Source organism: Rhinatrema bivittatum, chromosome 6 (genome assembly GCF_901001135.1).
Source record: "Rhinatrema bivittatum chromosome 6, aRhiBiv1.1, whole genome shotgun sequence".
Classification (NCBI taxonomy): Eukaryota; Metazoa; Chordata; class Amphibia; order Gymnophiona; family Rhinatrematidae; genus Rhinatrema; species Rhinatrema bivittatum.
The window spans coordinates 197440412-197455023 of NC_042620.1; the positions used below are offsets into that span (position 1 = coordinate 197440412).

At 51.7% G+C, this 14612-nt stretch overlaps 1 long non-coding RNA gene across 1 annotated transcript; it reads left to right on the plus strand.

Annotated features, from left to right (window-relative positions):
- The first annotated feature begins 7852 nt into the window (after positions 1-7852).
- Positions 7853-13492, plus strand: LOC115093932. Its single transcript, XR_003857439.1, has 3 exons — positions 7853-8297; positions 13165-13252; positions 13393-13492. It is a non-coding gene; the product is annotated as an uncharacterized LOC115093932 (long non-coding RNA).
- The last annotated feature ends 1120 nt before the right edge of the window (positions 13493-14612 follow it).

Below are 14612 nucleotides of genomic sequence, written 5' to 3' on the forward strand. Positions count from 1 at the left end.
TCCCTTCCACCCCCACCATTAATGTAGAGAGCAGTGTTGGAACTGCATCTAAGTGAAATATCTAGCTTAATTAATTAGTTAGGGGTAGTAACTGCCGCAATAAGCAAGCTACACCCATGCTTATTTGTTTACCCAGACTATGTAATTCAGTCCTCGTTGGTTGTTGTCTGTATATAGATCCACTTTTCTTCATTCCCCCCTGCCGTTGAAGCAGAGAGCTATGCTGGATATGCATTGAAAGTGAAGTATCAGGCTTATTTGGTTTGGGGTAGTAACTGCCACAACAAGCAAGCTGCTCTCTGCTTTTTGTGAATGCAAATTCTTTTTTCCACATTTCCTCTTGCCGTTGAAGCTTAGAGCAATGTTGAAGTCGCATTAACCGTGTGTATGTTTATTGAATAAGGGTATTATCGCCAGGTAGTAGCCGTCATTCCCGCGAGCCACCCACTCTTCATTCACGTCCTCTAGACTTTATGGATCCACAGTGTTTATCCCACACCCCTTTGAAGTCCTTCACAGTTCTGGTCTTCACCACTTCCTCCGGAAGGGCATTCCAGGCATCCACCACCCTCTCCGTGAAGAAATACTAACACAGGTACTCGAGACCAGTCGTCCAGGCAAGCACTCGAACTTCACTCCCCCCCCCCTTTATACAAAATACACAATACAACAGTATGGGATAACAAATAAGGCCGCAGTTTATTAAACCTAACCCGAGCCTTAAGTTAACATAATTCCAAAACAATTCCCCCACCTCCGCCGCACGCCATTCTTCACTTACCACCGCGGCCCAATGGTAAGCAGCTTGGAGCTCCCCCCCCCCTTCACCTACCCCGCCACGTCGGCAGCGAGGGTAAGCTTGCGGCCTGAGCATCGGCCCCCCCCCCTTGCTCTTTAGGCCTTCTCGTGCAGCAGCCCCAAACTGCACGAGCATTAACCCCCCCTCCACCGTGTCCTTCACAAGTTCAAATAATACAAACCAAATATGGCTCGGGTTTTCGCCACCAAACAAGGCAAATTAAATGCCCTTGTGCCCCCACTGCGGCCAACCTATAACTGCTGCGTAATACCTTCTTCCAAGGCATTGTTGAACAAGTCCATGCCTATCTCGGACAGGTGCACCCCGTCACCTAAGAAGTAGCCCCCCAATATCTCCCACGACCATTGATGTCGTATCCAGAAACCGCCTTCCCGCACAACCCATTTACCAATTTGTCGGTTGAGTTTTTTAACCCCGTGACGCCACATGGGCTCCTGCTGGTGCCGTAGCCGAATTATAATATCTGACCACCCCAATTTTGTGTCTGGCAAGCAATTCATCAGGAAAGCCAAATCCTTACGTATGATTGTAATGAGCTCCCGACACGAGAGCTTACCGATATCGTTACCTCCCAGGTGAATGACTAGCAATTTCGGCAGACCGAATTCTGCGACCTTGCCTTGTAAGAAGTTACGTAAATCACCCCATCGCATTCCCCCCTTGCCCAGCCAGCGCACAATGCCCTCTGTGGGATCCATGTTCAGATGTTCCCCGTATGGTCGCTTCCTGGCCCGGCGTTGAGCCCGATGAACGAAAGAGTGGCCCACAATCCAAGCACAGTCTCTCCGTGACATCACCCTGACCAAATCTGCAAGACAAAAACAAACGTTACCCCCCGCTCCTGGCATACCAAAGGGTCCCTACCGTCGCTGGCTTTTAGTTTTCTTTTTTTTTTTTGGAGACACCCCTATCTGCCACTTCCTCACATATCCCCGAAAAACCTCCGATTTCCACCTACCTAACGCTCGAATTCGATCAGCCGGCCACCCCAGGTCAGCGAAGTATACCGCCCAATGCCCCACCCCAACGAAGCCACCACCCGCCGCAGGACCGCTGCAAATTGAAACCTCGTTAAAGGCGTCCCGTCCTCATGCACTAAGAAATGCAGACCGGCGTGGGGCCGCAGAGCCACATAACGTAACGCTGTCCGCACTGGACATGCAATGTCAACAGACGCTCTGCATAACGAAATCCACGCCCCTTTACCCCGTTGGTCAGTTTTGGATTTTGTAATCCGAAGCGTCACGCAGTATTCGTAGACACATACGTCACCCACCAGCAGCCCCTCTCCACCCACGTCCGCCGTTGACCTGGCCACTAATTCGCCTATGCGAAACGCCCCAAAAAACGCCCACGCGAAAGCCACCCGAAACAACGCTAACTCGAAAGCGGAACTACATGTCCCCGCTAACCTTTCAGCGAGACGGAGCAACTCCGCAAAACGGATAGGTCGCCGCGTATCATGTCGCTTACCCTCCCCCCGGCCCCAACCCTCCAAAAGCTTCCGCACCAAAAAACTACCCGCCGGGTTACCATAACCCTCCAGCTTCTGGAAGAACGTGAAGCCGGCCAACTGACGCCTGACCGAAGCCAAGGAGTAGCCAGCCCGTCGAGCCCACAAAATGAACTGAACAAGTGTCCGCTCGCTAACTTCCCCTCCGTACCACCCCAAGGAAACCAGAAAACGAGCCACGTATCCTCTGCCGGAGAGATAAGCTTTCCAGGTAGCCGGAGCCAAGGACCGCCGGATCAGCTCCCACTCTTCGTCGCGCCCAGGTTCCACAGGCAGACTGGCACCCGCTCTCCATGCCGCTTCGCTTGCGGAGCCGCCATACGGAAGACGTCCCACTTAAAACGAGAAAGGGCGTCAGCAATGACGTTCAACGTCCCTGGCACGTGTCTAGCCCGAACCGAAACATTCCTTTTGAGGCACAGCAGCACCATTTCCCGCAACAACCTAGACACTTGCAAGCATTTGGCAGCCTGTCTATTGACCACCTGTACGACTCCCAAATTATCGCAACACCACACGACACGCTGATTCGCCAACTCCTCACCCCACAGGGTCAACGCTACAATGATGGGAAAGAGCTCTAAAAAGGTAATATTGCGGACTATCCCGCACTCAACCCAGCGCGCCGGCCAACGCTCGGCACACCACTTACCCCGAAAATAGAGCCCTAGTCCCGACGCCCCCGCCGCATCCGAATACAATTCCAGGTCCAGGTTAGACACCTCGGCAGCTTGGATAAGGCAAACACCATTGAACGAACGCAAAAACTCATCCCAGATCGCTAATTCCTCCCTTACCACTTTCATAATCCGAATAAAGTGATGCCCCGCCCGGACCCCCGCCGTCCTGGAGGACAAACGCCGGATAAAAGCCCTGCCCATCGGTATTACCCTGCAAGCAAACGTAAGGGACCCGATTAACGCTTGGAGCTGCCTCAAGGTGACCTTAACCGATCCTTTAATGACAGCAATTAAATCCCGCAGCTGCGCCAGCTTCCCCGCGGGTAACCGACAAACCATAGCCACCGAGTCCAACTCGATGCCGAGGAAGGTCAATGTAGTCGCAGGACCTTCCGTCTTGTCGTGGGCAATGGGAACACCCAAACGCTCGCTCGTCCGAAGGAAACAGTCTAGCTGACTTTGACAGGTGTCCTCGTCCTTAGGCCCCACAAACAAAAAATCATCTAAATAATGTACAGAATTGTCGCAGCCAGTATGAACCTTCGCAGCCCAATGCACAAAGGTGCTAAATGCCTCGAAAAAAGCGCACAAAACCGCACAACCCATGGGCAGACATCGTTCAAAGAAGTAGCTACCTTCAAAGTAAAAGCCCAAAAGCGGGAAACTGCTGGGGTGAATTGGTAATAGGCGAAATGCGGATTTGATGTCCGCTTTTGCCAACAAGGCCCCGGGCCCCGCCGCACGCAGCAGAGCGACCGCATCGTCGAAGGAGGCATACTTAACGACGCACGCATCCTTGGGGATGAAATCATTCACGGACGTACCTTCCGGATATGACAGATTAAGAATCAGTCGGAATTTACCCGGAACTTTCTTAGGTATCACCGCCAGCGGGGACAAATGCATCACCTCAAATGGCGGCTGCGGAAAGGGGCCCGCAATCCTCCCTAAGTCGAGCTCCTCAGCCAGCTTGGCTCTGGCCACGGGTGCTAACCTAGACGCCGACCTCGAATTCCTAGCCCTCCCCCCCCGACCCCGGGCCCTCATAAGGAATGCGAAACCCGTAACGAAACCCAAGGTATAACATACGAGCCTTGTGGCGGTCCGGATAATGCCGTAAACCCTCCGCTAACGCACCAAGCACGATGGGAGAGGCGGCTTTACATCGGACGGACCGATCATTTGGCTCCCGCGCCGGTCCCAGCACTCTGTCCCTGTGGGCATCTAAGGGCTGAATGGGACCCCCCGCAGGTGGCGCAAGCATGCTTGAATTTGCATTCGGGGAACAAGCAATTGAGCTTGTTGAACCTCCAGCAAATGTCCCTGCCAACCCCCGCACTTTTACCACCTGACTCGCCTGGACGCCCCCCTCCAGCCCGAAAGGAATGACCTGCAACACCCCGCGTGGACTCAAGTCGCAGCTGGAAACCCGGCTCCAGTTCCCCGCACTCCCCCTTTGTTCGCCTCCGCGCCCTTATTAGTCATCTGCGTGAGCCACAGGTGAATGTCCTGCGACCCCCACGACATGAACTTATTTCCCGCCATCTTATCTCTGAACTTCTCATCGTAGTTGAGCCAGGCCCAACCTTCGTAGTCCCGAAAAGCACCCAGTATGCTGTCCGCATAGGAGAGTAAGGCTCCATACTGCGAAGGGTCAAAATGGCTAATGACGCTGGCCAACCGCAAAAATCCCCGTACCCAGTTCACAATGTTCTTAGCTATCAGAGGCCCTGCACCGCGCTGCTTGCTACGCTTCTTAGCTTTCTTAGACGACCTCTTCCTGCCCTCTAATAATTTAAAAATATTCACAAATTTTCGTTTCCTAATTCGTTTAACTAGTCGCCGGGGCACTTCTTCCCACAATTCGGTCAGGGATGCTAACGCTGGCTGTCCCACATCACATTTCGGACCCTCGGCTAACGCCACCCTGGTACGCACCATGCCCCCGCTGGAACAGTGGGACGAGGGCGAAGAAGTCGAACTGGATTCTGACCGAGACCGTTTACCCCGAACCTTTCCCCTAGAAACCACGTTAAAGGGAAGTGTCTTACCTGCCGCAGGCTCGTCCCCGACGAACAGCCCGGCTTGCATTCCCAAAGCCACCGGCCTTGCATCCGCTGCTGGGCCGCTGCCGCTCTCCTGCCAGCCTCGTGCTTCCGACGCTCCGCTGCCGCCTGTCGCATGGGCCCTCCACGCCTCCTGGTGGGACGGGCCTGGGAGATCCTCCTCCGCTGTAGCTGGGAGAGAACCACCCACACCAACTGCCTCCGCCCGCTGCCGTACGCCCTGCCTCGCTGTCACCCTCCCACGAGCGGCCACGCCAGCCGAGTCCCAGCTCTGCCGCCGGTCGGGCTCCATATCCCTGTATGCCGCTGCGCCCTGCGGAAAATATTGCCCACCGAGGGGGGGGCCCCCGCCGACCTGCCATCCCCCGAAACCCTGGACATCGAAGCCCTGTCCTTCCGTACCCACCGGGAAGAACCCATACCCAGCCCGGGCCATTTGAGCCAGCAGATCCGACGCGAGAGCTGTAGCTGGTGGCACGTGCGAACCAGAGGGGGTGGGGGGCGACCGAGGCCGGCGCACGTCTCTGCCTGCGATCGGGAACCGCCGTAGACCACCGCGCACCCGAGCACCCCTCACAGGCACAGAGGTCGTGGTCCTACCCTTGCGCCCTGCACTGCAGGCCAGGGGGCCAGCTGATCGTCGCCTCGGTGGGGGGGCGGAGGGGCTGGAAACGCGCCTGCCCAGGCCCGCATGGGGGGCACCTTGGCGGCGAAAACCCCTGCGGTCGACCGAAGGAGCTCGCTGTGGCTGCGGGAAGCTTGTGAGAGGAGGCCGCATGACCGCGTGGCAACGCCGATGGCTCTGGGTCCTCCCTCAACGGCCGGCCCAAAAAGGTGAAAGTAGCAACGGACCCGCCTCTGGAAGGTGAAGGGGTAATGCGCACCGGCGAAAGCACCGGGGGAGGGGCCGCAAAAGGCTCCATGTCTGCCTCGGGCCCGCTCTCCCCGGAGTCCGATAAGTAAGGAAGCAGGGAGGCAATGGGAGGGGGGAGGGGGGTCGGGACCGGGGGGGAGACCGGGTGGGAGGTAAGCCGCAGCCCTCGCTCCCGAGTACTCACAGCCATAACGCCCGCTTCTCCTCTCACCGTTGCAGCCCTGCCCGCCCGAGACCGCGAAGGAGGACGCGTCTGGGCCCCCGCCGAGGACCTGCCCTCTGCCTTAGCCTTAAGGCGCCGCATCGTCCGAAAGTCTGCAGTTGGGGATTCGGCCAGAAGCCAGCAAGCAAAACTCAGCCGCTCGCTTGGCAGCCGGATTCCCAACTGCCTGGTCCCTGCTAGCCCTACTCTCTTCTTTTCCCCGATGACCAATAGCAGCGCAGCCATTCAAATTGCTGCGCTGCCATTGGTCCGTTCTACCTCCTGCCCCCTCCCCCTTTCACCCCTCCCTTCTGCCACCTTTCCTCCTGCTCGACCCCGCGTTATTTTCGGCGCCCCCGGGACTAGCCCGGTGCGCCTCCAGTTCCTAACATTGGTTCTGAGTCTTCCTCCCTGGAGCTTCAAATCGTGACCCCTGGTTCTGTTGATTTTTTTCCCGACGGAAAAGGTTTGTCGTTGTCTTTGGATCATTAAAACCTTTCAAGTATCTGAAAGTCTGTATCATATCACCTCTGCTCCTCCTTTCCTCCAGGGTGTACATATTTAGATTCTTCAAGCTCTCCTCAAAAGTCATTCGATGAAGACCTTCCACCTTTTTGGTCACCCTTCTCATCGCAGGTCACAAGTACCTGGTAGGATCCCCAAAATTAAATAGATTCAATGCCACTTATCCCAGGGATAAGCCATGGATTTCCCCATGTCCACCTTAATTATGGTTTATGGACTCTTCCTCCACAGTTACACTAACAACTTTCTATTTCCTAGCTAAAAGCACTAGTCCTAGCCTACAGCATTTGAGATTCTTCACGTTCCAAGACTCAGTGTTGTAATTAGTATTGCTAACAAAGGTGCAGTCCTGCAGTAGAAAAGTGAAGCAAGAGCTCATGGATTTTGCTCTCACTGACACCCAAGTGATTATGGGAAATTTGCTTTCTACACCTCTGCACCAGTTTATGCAACTGTAATTTCTAATGCTAATTAAAAAAAATAACATTATCAGACACCAGAAGTATGGAAGACATGTTGAACTCCATTTGGATGACAGAAATCAATGGTAGTACTGTTAATATTGTTTTCTCCAACTGAGCATATACTTCATTAATATTTTATATACACACTGATATTATTTAAAGACATACATAAAGTAATGCAAAAACTTTGTGCACAAATCATTAAAGGATGGTTTAACAAAACCTATCTGAAAATAAATCCAAGGTTTTAATAACTTCACTTTAAAACAAATGTTTTAAAAATAAAACGTGCTATTTTTTTCAAATATTTTTGTAAAGATCGGGCCCTGCAAACAAGACATCCCACATTTAACAACTTGGGATCATATTAACAGCTCCTCAGGAAGGAGAGAACCCCCAGAATGAACAGAAAAGCTAGGGTGGCGTCAGCGGAGTCTGAAGTACAATAACCGAGGCGGTAGCCAGCAACGAGAACAAAGCCTCGCATGAAAGGTAGTATTCACGGCTGCCCAGCAAGAAGCTTCTCTCGCGGCGAGTGAAGCCCGGGCCGCAGCCTTACCTGGCAGCAGGGAACGAGGTTTTCGTGCTTTGCTCACAAGCTCCGGCTGACAGCTCACGTCCCCTCCCCCCTTCTCCAGCTCTACATCTGATGCCGCGATCCTCGCCCCGCCTCCACTTTCCTCAGCACCGCCCGACTCTGCCGACCAATCCAAACCCGAGTGCAAGCCAATGCGAACGCCCCACGCACTAATAAGGGAAATGAACAGAGCTGAGCGTTCTGATGAGCGGTGAAGGAAAAGAAAGGGAAAGGGGCCCCGGAAAGAGGAGGGGAGGGGGGAGGCAAAAACCCGTCTGTTTCCCATGGCAATGTCAAGACGCGAAAGGCTGAGAGTAAGAAGAGAATGGACAGTCCTAATAATACGAGGGATTGTGGGATAGAGGAAGGAGTGGGTTGGGCGAGTCGTGTGTGCAGGCATTGGGTCTCTATCCGGCGAGAGAGAGAGAGAGAGAAGAGGAGCGATCGGACGTGTATGAATGTGTTGAAAGCGGCTTGCATAATACAGTGAGCTGTTCATGGTCTCAGCCTCCTCGACCAAGCCGCTGCTGTCTTCATCGTTGCTCAAGGCCGGTGCAAAGGTGATTGGTGCCCTAGGTAAATCTTACAATCCTGCCCCCCCCCCCCCTGCCCCATACACAGTTTAAAATTATTCATTTATAATAACAGGTTTTACATGAAAAAGGACATCCTGAGGTAAAACAGTGTCCAGTATAGTGCAAGGGAAATTATTGAAAGCAACCATAAAAAGCCAGAGCTCTAGCTAGGAAATTTGGCGCCTGTGGCCAAGTGAAAATTTGCACCCTCCCCCTTTACACAGTACATGACACCACCAGTTGGGAGATTCTGTTAAATGTTTATACAGCAATGCCCATGGCCAGTGCAAGGGAAAACTTTATAGCCTTGCACCCTCCACCCCATCACAACTGCCTCACACACAATTAAAAATTATGCATTTATAATACAGATTTTACATGAAAACATTCAAAGCACAATCTTCTGAGGTAAAAATATCACTTACAATATGTATATTATATTTACATACACTGCTGAGTTGCCAGCCAGAAAACCCTGCAAAGAAGCAAAAGTTGTTTGGAATCTATATGGTATCAGGCCTACTGTAATGCATCTTGGGCATGGGCATGACCCACAGAGAGCCACGAGAAAAGTTTTCTATATAAAAATAGCACTAACTGCCAGCTCTCAAACAGCAACAACCCTGCCTATGAAAGTTAATACAAATATTACACCAGGCCTAAAATAGCAATACACCCCCTAGTAGGAAAACAAAAAAATATAGATGTTATTATGTTGTGGACCCTTGTGGATGGGTGTAAGTGCCACCACAGAGGGTAGGCCCTCAGTGGTTCCCATCACCGGTAGGTGGTGAAAGAGAGGTCAACCCAGCTAGAGCTTCACCTATACCAGCACTTGTTCCCCGCAGGTTGAGCCCTTGGGTACCGGGACTGGCAGGACTTAGGTGCAGGTTGCCTCGGCGAAGCAGAAGCAGAGAGATGAAGACAAGGTCAGGAGTCCGGGTCTGGGCAGGCAGCAGAGAAGCAGAACGAGAGTCCGATCCGAGAATCCAGGGCAGGCGGGCAGAGACGAGGAAACCAGGCCAGGGGTCGAGACAGGCAGCAGACAAGCGAAGACGAGGAGCAAGCCACGGGTCGGTTCCAGGAGATCAAGCTGAAGAGGAACTCAGGAACTGGAGTATGAAGGAAGGAGCACGGACAGGAACTGGAATCAGAACTGGATCAGGAAGCGAAGGAATGCAGCAACTAGCACTCTGAGGAGATGATCTGTTGCTAAGGCGAAGAATTGAGGACTGAGGCAGGGTTTAAATACCCCTCAGTCCTGACATCATCAGTCGGGGCCGGGCCGAAGTTTTCCGCCGCGGCCCCTTGAAGAGGCGGAGCCTCCCGCGCACCCGCCTAGAGAGAGCTCCACAGAGAGCAGGATGGCGGCGTTTGAGCCGCGTGGGAGGCCGCAGGCGGTCGGCCCCATAGCAAGGAGCATGCGTCAACTGGGAGGCATGCCGGCTCGCAGCGGGCAGGTAGGGGGGGGCTGGCCGTGGTCTGCTGTGACCGGGACCTACAACAATAGATCCCTACATGAAAACTACACACTAATGGAATAACAAATTTCAGTCACACATCAAAACACAGATAGATCCTCAAATACAGAATAAAGAGACCATACAGTATAAATAGAAATGTACAGACAAAAACTGAACTGGAAACTGCAACAAGCCAAATTCTGTATGCACTGCAACAATGTAAAAAACAGAAACATTACCATTCCTCATAAAACAAAATTAGTAAAACCATATCAATAAAAAGAATAATTAAAACAATTAATTAATAGAATAACATTCAATAATTAAAAACTCATACACAAATCTTTCAATAAGATATTTCAAAACAGACACATCAAATAACACCCAACAATTAAAATAAGGATTTTAAAAATTCCCCATTCATTCCTTGGAACTTTTGATTTCCAGATGCCCTGAAATTGTAATGGATTAGCAGGCAGAGAGTAACTGGAGTAGTTGTGTACACACATGCTGTTGCGCTCGGGGGTGGACCCTTGTCCTGGGGCAGAGATGGAACGCCTCCTGAAAGGGAACAGGAGGTAGCTGACCCCAGGGGGCGGAGCACCGGAGGAGTCAGAGGCAATGAAGAGCTTCACCACTGGAAGCCTGAGGTCCCCCAGGGAGGAGTCCATTTGGACTTAGGTGGGCCTCGCAGGGTCTCCTAGGAGAGTGAAAGTCCGGCGTGCCCACAGAGACGGGGAGCGCGATCGGGTTCAAGGATGGCAACTGGTTGGAGCAGGGAGAACCAGAACAGAGTTGGTGATGACAAGGTGAGGAATCTGGAGACGAGGTCAGGCAGGCGCAAGGTCAATGTCCAGAGGTCAGTCAGAGAATGGTCAAGCAAAGCAGGGGTCAGGTACTGGAGGTCAAACGAGGTCAGAGGCAGGCTGTGGTCTTTGATACAGGTGGCAGGCAGGTCAGGAACAGGCTGTGGTCTTTGAGTCAGGCAGCAGGCAGGCAGGTCAGGAACAGGCTGTGGTCTTTGAGGCAGGCGGCAGGCAGGTCAGGAACAGGCTGTGGTCTTTGAGGCAGGCAGCAGGCAGATCAGGAACAGACTGTGGTCTTTGAGGCAGGCGGCAGGCAGGTCAGGAACAGGCTGTGGTCTTTGAGGCAGGCAACAGGCAGATCAGGAACAGACTGTGGTCTTTGAGGCAGGCGGCAGGCAGATCAGGAACAGACTGTGGTCTTTGAGGCAGGCGGCAGGCAGGTCAGGAACAGGCTGTGGTCTTTGAGGCAGGCGGCAGGCAGATCAGGAACAGGCTGTGGTCTTTGAGTCAGGCAGCAGGCAGGCAGGTCAGGAACAGGCTGTGGTCTTTGAGGCAGGCGGCAGGCAGGTCAGGAACAGGCTGTGGTCTTTGAGTCAGGCAGCAGGCAGGCAGGTCAGGAACAGGCTGTGGTCTTTGAGGCAGGCAGCAGGCAGGTCAGGAACAGGCTGTGGTCTTTGAGGCAGGCAGCAGGCAGATCAGGAACAGACTGTGGTCTTTGAGGTAGGCGGCAGGCAGATCAGGAACAGACTGTGGTCTTTGAGGCAGGCAGCAGGCAGATCAGGAACAGACTGTGGTCTTTGAGGCAGGCGGCAGGCAGGTCAGGAACAGACTGTGGTCTTTGAGGCAGGCGGCAGGCAGGTCAGGAACAGGCTGTGGTCTTTGAGGCAGGCAGCAGGCAGATCAGGAACAGACTGTGGTCTTTGAGGCAGGCGGCAGGCAGGTCAGGAACAGGCTGTGGTCTTTGAGGCAGGTGGCAGGCAGGCAGGTCAAGAACAGGCTGAGGTCAGTACCAGTAAGACAGTCCGAGGGTACTACCTGGATAGATGGATAGACGAACACAGGAACAAGCAGGAACAGGAACTAGGATGCAGGGACGAGTCAGGAACGGAAATGGAACAGAAGGATCCTGGAACGAGACTAGGACAAGCAGGAACAAGTACAAGCGCAGAGGCAATCTCAGAGCAAACCGACCCGATTGCCAAGACAAGGAAGTGAAGACAGGAACTTCCTTATATCGGGGGATCAATCAGGGTACGCCGCGGAGCTAGGACCCGCTCTTGGCCCTACATGAGTTCGGGCAGTCCGCACGCGCGTGTATGGGCATGGCCAAGATGTCCGGTAGGACTGGCAACTACCGCGAGGGAGGTCGTCCCGGGAGCTGCTGTGGGACCATGAAGGTGAACAGGTCCACATGCGGGACAGCCACAGGCGGGGCGTGTAACACATGCTACCTCTCATATACACACATGTTCTCTGTCACTCCCCCACATACATGCTGTCTCTCTTACACACAGGCACATATGCGCTCTCTCACTCTCCCACACATGCCCACATGCTCTTTCTCACTTTCCCACACACAAGCACACATGCTCTCTTTCTGTCCCACATACGTGCTCTCACTGTCCCACGTATGCTGTCACTGTACCATACACGAGAACACATGCTCTCATTCTCCCACACACATACGCACATGCTTTCTCTCTCCAACACACATGCTCACATACTCTCTCACTCACTTCCTCCTTGACGTAACAGGCAGCACAATCTCCTTCAGCTCTCGTGACCAAGGGAATCACTTCCGGCCTCGCGGCATTGGACTACTTCCAGCAGGGTGCGCACATCCTCCTCAGGAGCATGGGCCTGCCAAAATTATCGGTGTGGTAAGCGCGGCCTTAATAAGTGGAAAGGCAGTGCAGCCCTGTCAGAATCAGCAGTGTTGCCAGTGGGGCCGCGCCACTACTTTTCCACTTAATAAGGCATTAGACAAAGACCCACATGAGAGGCACATGTAATGCCACGCCCAGACGGCCATTATGTTAATGCTTTGGAAGATGCCCAGAGGAAGACTTCCGAATTTTGCAGCGGGTGATGTGAGGCTGCTGGCCTCCCTCATCGTCCAGCAGGAACGGCACCTGTACTTCAGCCCTGGGCGCCCGCGGGACCAGGACAGGGCCGACGAGGCCTGACGGGCGCTCAGGGCCCAATTCAACGCCCAGGCTTCGTACCCGAGGGAGGTAAGTTCGTAGGCCTCTGTTTCTTGTTATCTTCTAACATGCATGAAAAAAAACAAGTAGAATAACATATATTTGGGGGGTTGTTTTGTATTGTGTGTGACAAGAGGAAAACTGACACTTGACTTGTTTGAACCAAGGAAATTACATTTATTTGAGTGGTTGTTTTGTATTGCTGTGCGCGACAATAGGACAACTGGTACTTGACTTGTTTGAAGTATTTTGGTAGTTGTTTTGTATTGCTGTGGATGACAAAAGGAAAACAGACACTTCACTTGTTAGACTTGTTTTGAATTTTTTTTTGCCTCAAAAGCAAAGTAAACGTTTAGTTCAACTTGTGTTTCCTATTTCTATTGTATTACCGCCAGGTTGAGGCATTGAAGAAGCGGGCAAGGCGGATCCGGAGAGAGGAGCCGGATTACCTGAGGGCCCTGCTGGCGCACCGCAGAGCGGAAGGTACATGCTGTTAGCAAATCTCATGGTTGACCTGTAAGCGTCAAGGTCTTCTTTACAAATGCCAAGAAGACATTTAACATTTGTACCATTCTTGATTGTTGCATGCGCGGCTGTGACAATTTTTCTATTTCTGTTTTCAGAGAGCAGCACGGATGACAGCTCCAGTGGTGAAGAATATGCTCCTCCAGAACAATGCCATGGTGCGCCTTTAATAGCATTGGCATAATTAAAGTATGTGGATGTTTAATAATCAATTATTATGAAGCAACTGCCTCTCCTGAATTAATCACAAACCAAGGAGAGAGGAGATTCAACTCACTCACCAAATCTAAGCAACGACTCTCAGTGAACTTGTTATCCAACAATTAATTTCCCGGCAAATGACAATATCATAAAGATTGTTGCTCTAGTGTTGTAATCTGCAGCCTCTCACCGCGCAATGGGTCGCAGGCCGTTATCAGCTTACAGAGCTTGGTATAGTATAATCATTTACTGTCATTTGTCCACCCACCAAATACCTTTATTCAATAACCCATCTTATAAACCTATTACTATATTTCTCAAATTATAAACTTTAACTGAACAGAAACGTTCTTTAAAAGTCAAGTTCATCACAAATTGGAATACTTAGCCATAAATTTTCATCGAGCAGCTACAATGCTTTGCTGTTCAATTTCAACATCCCAACATGTTTCGACTGAAATATCAGTCTTCTTCAGGGGAAACTTAATATCTCGAATCAGGCCAACATATTCATTATATCCTAAAAGTTAAAAACCAAAAATTAAAAAGACACACTCAAAGCAGACCACACAGCTAGAAATCTAAGCTAAGCCAATGAATAGCATAGACTGTCATTCATTGTTGCAACATATAGAAATATGCTACACTTACCCGGACCGAAGTTACAGGTCTCTCTAGAGATTCAAAAATGGCGCCTCAGCGTCCTAGTTGGTCACTACAGTCGTACTCACGCTGAATTTAAACACATCCCATCCATTCCAGCAACCGGAAATCCGGATCCTCTGTACCCAATAAACTACATTACCCATAGTTCTATGCTCTTAAACCACCCTAATTTCTTTAAAAGACCGACCAATCGATGTCTTTGTTTAATCCTTCTGGATCAACCGTATTAAAGTAGTAGATCTATTTTTGCTCTCTTTGAAGAAGATAACCATCGTGGAGGACCTGTAACTTCGGTCCGGGTAAGTGTAGCATATTTCTATATGTTGCAACAATGAATGACAGTCTATGCTATTCTTTGGCTTAGCTTAGATTTCTAGCTGTGTGGTCTGCTTTGAGTGTGTCTTTTTAATTTTTGGTTTTTAACTTTTAGGATATAATGAATATGTTGGCC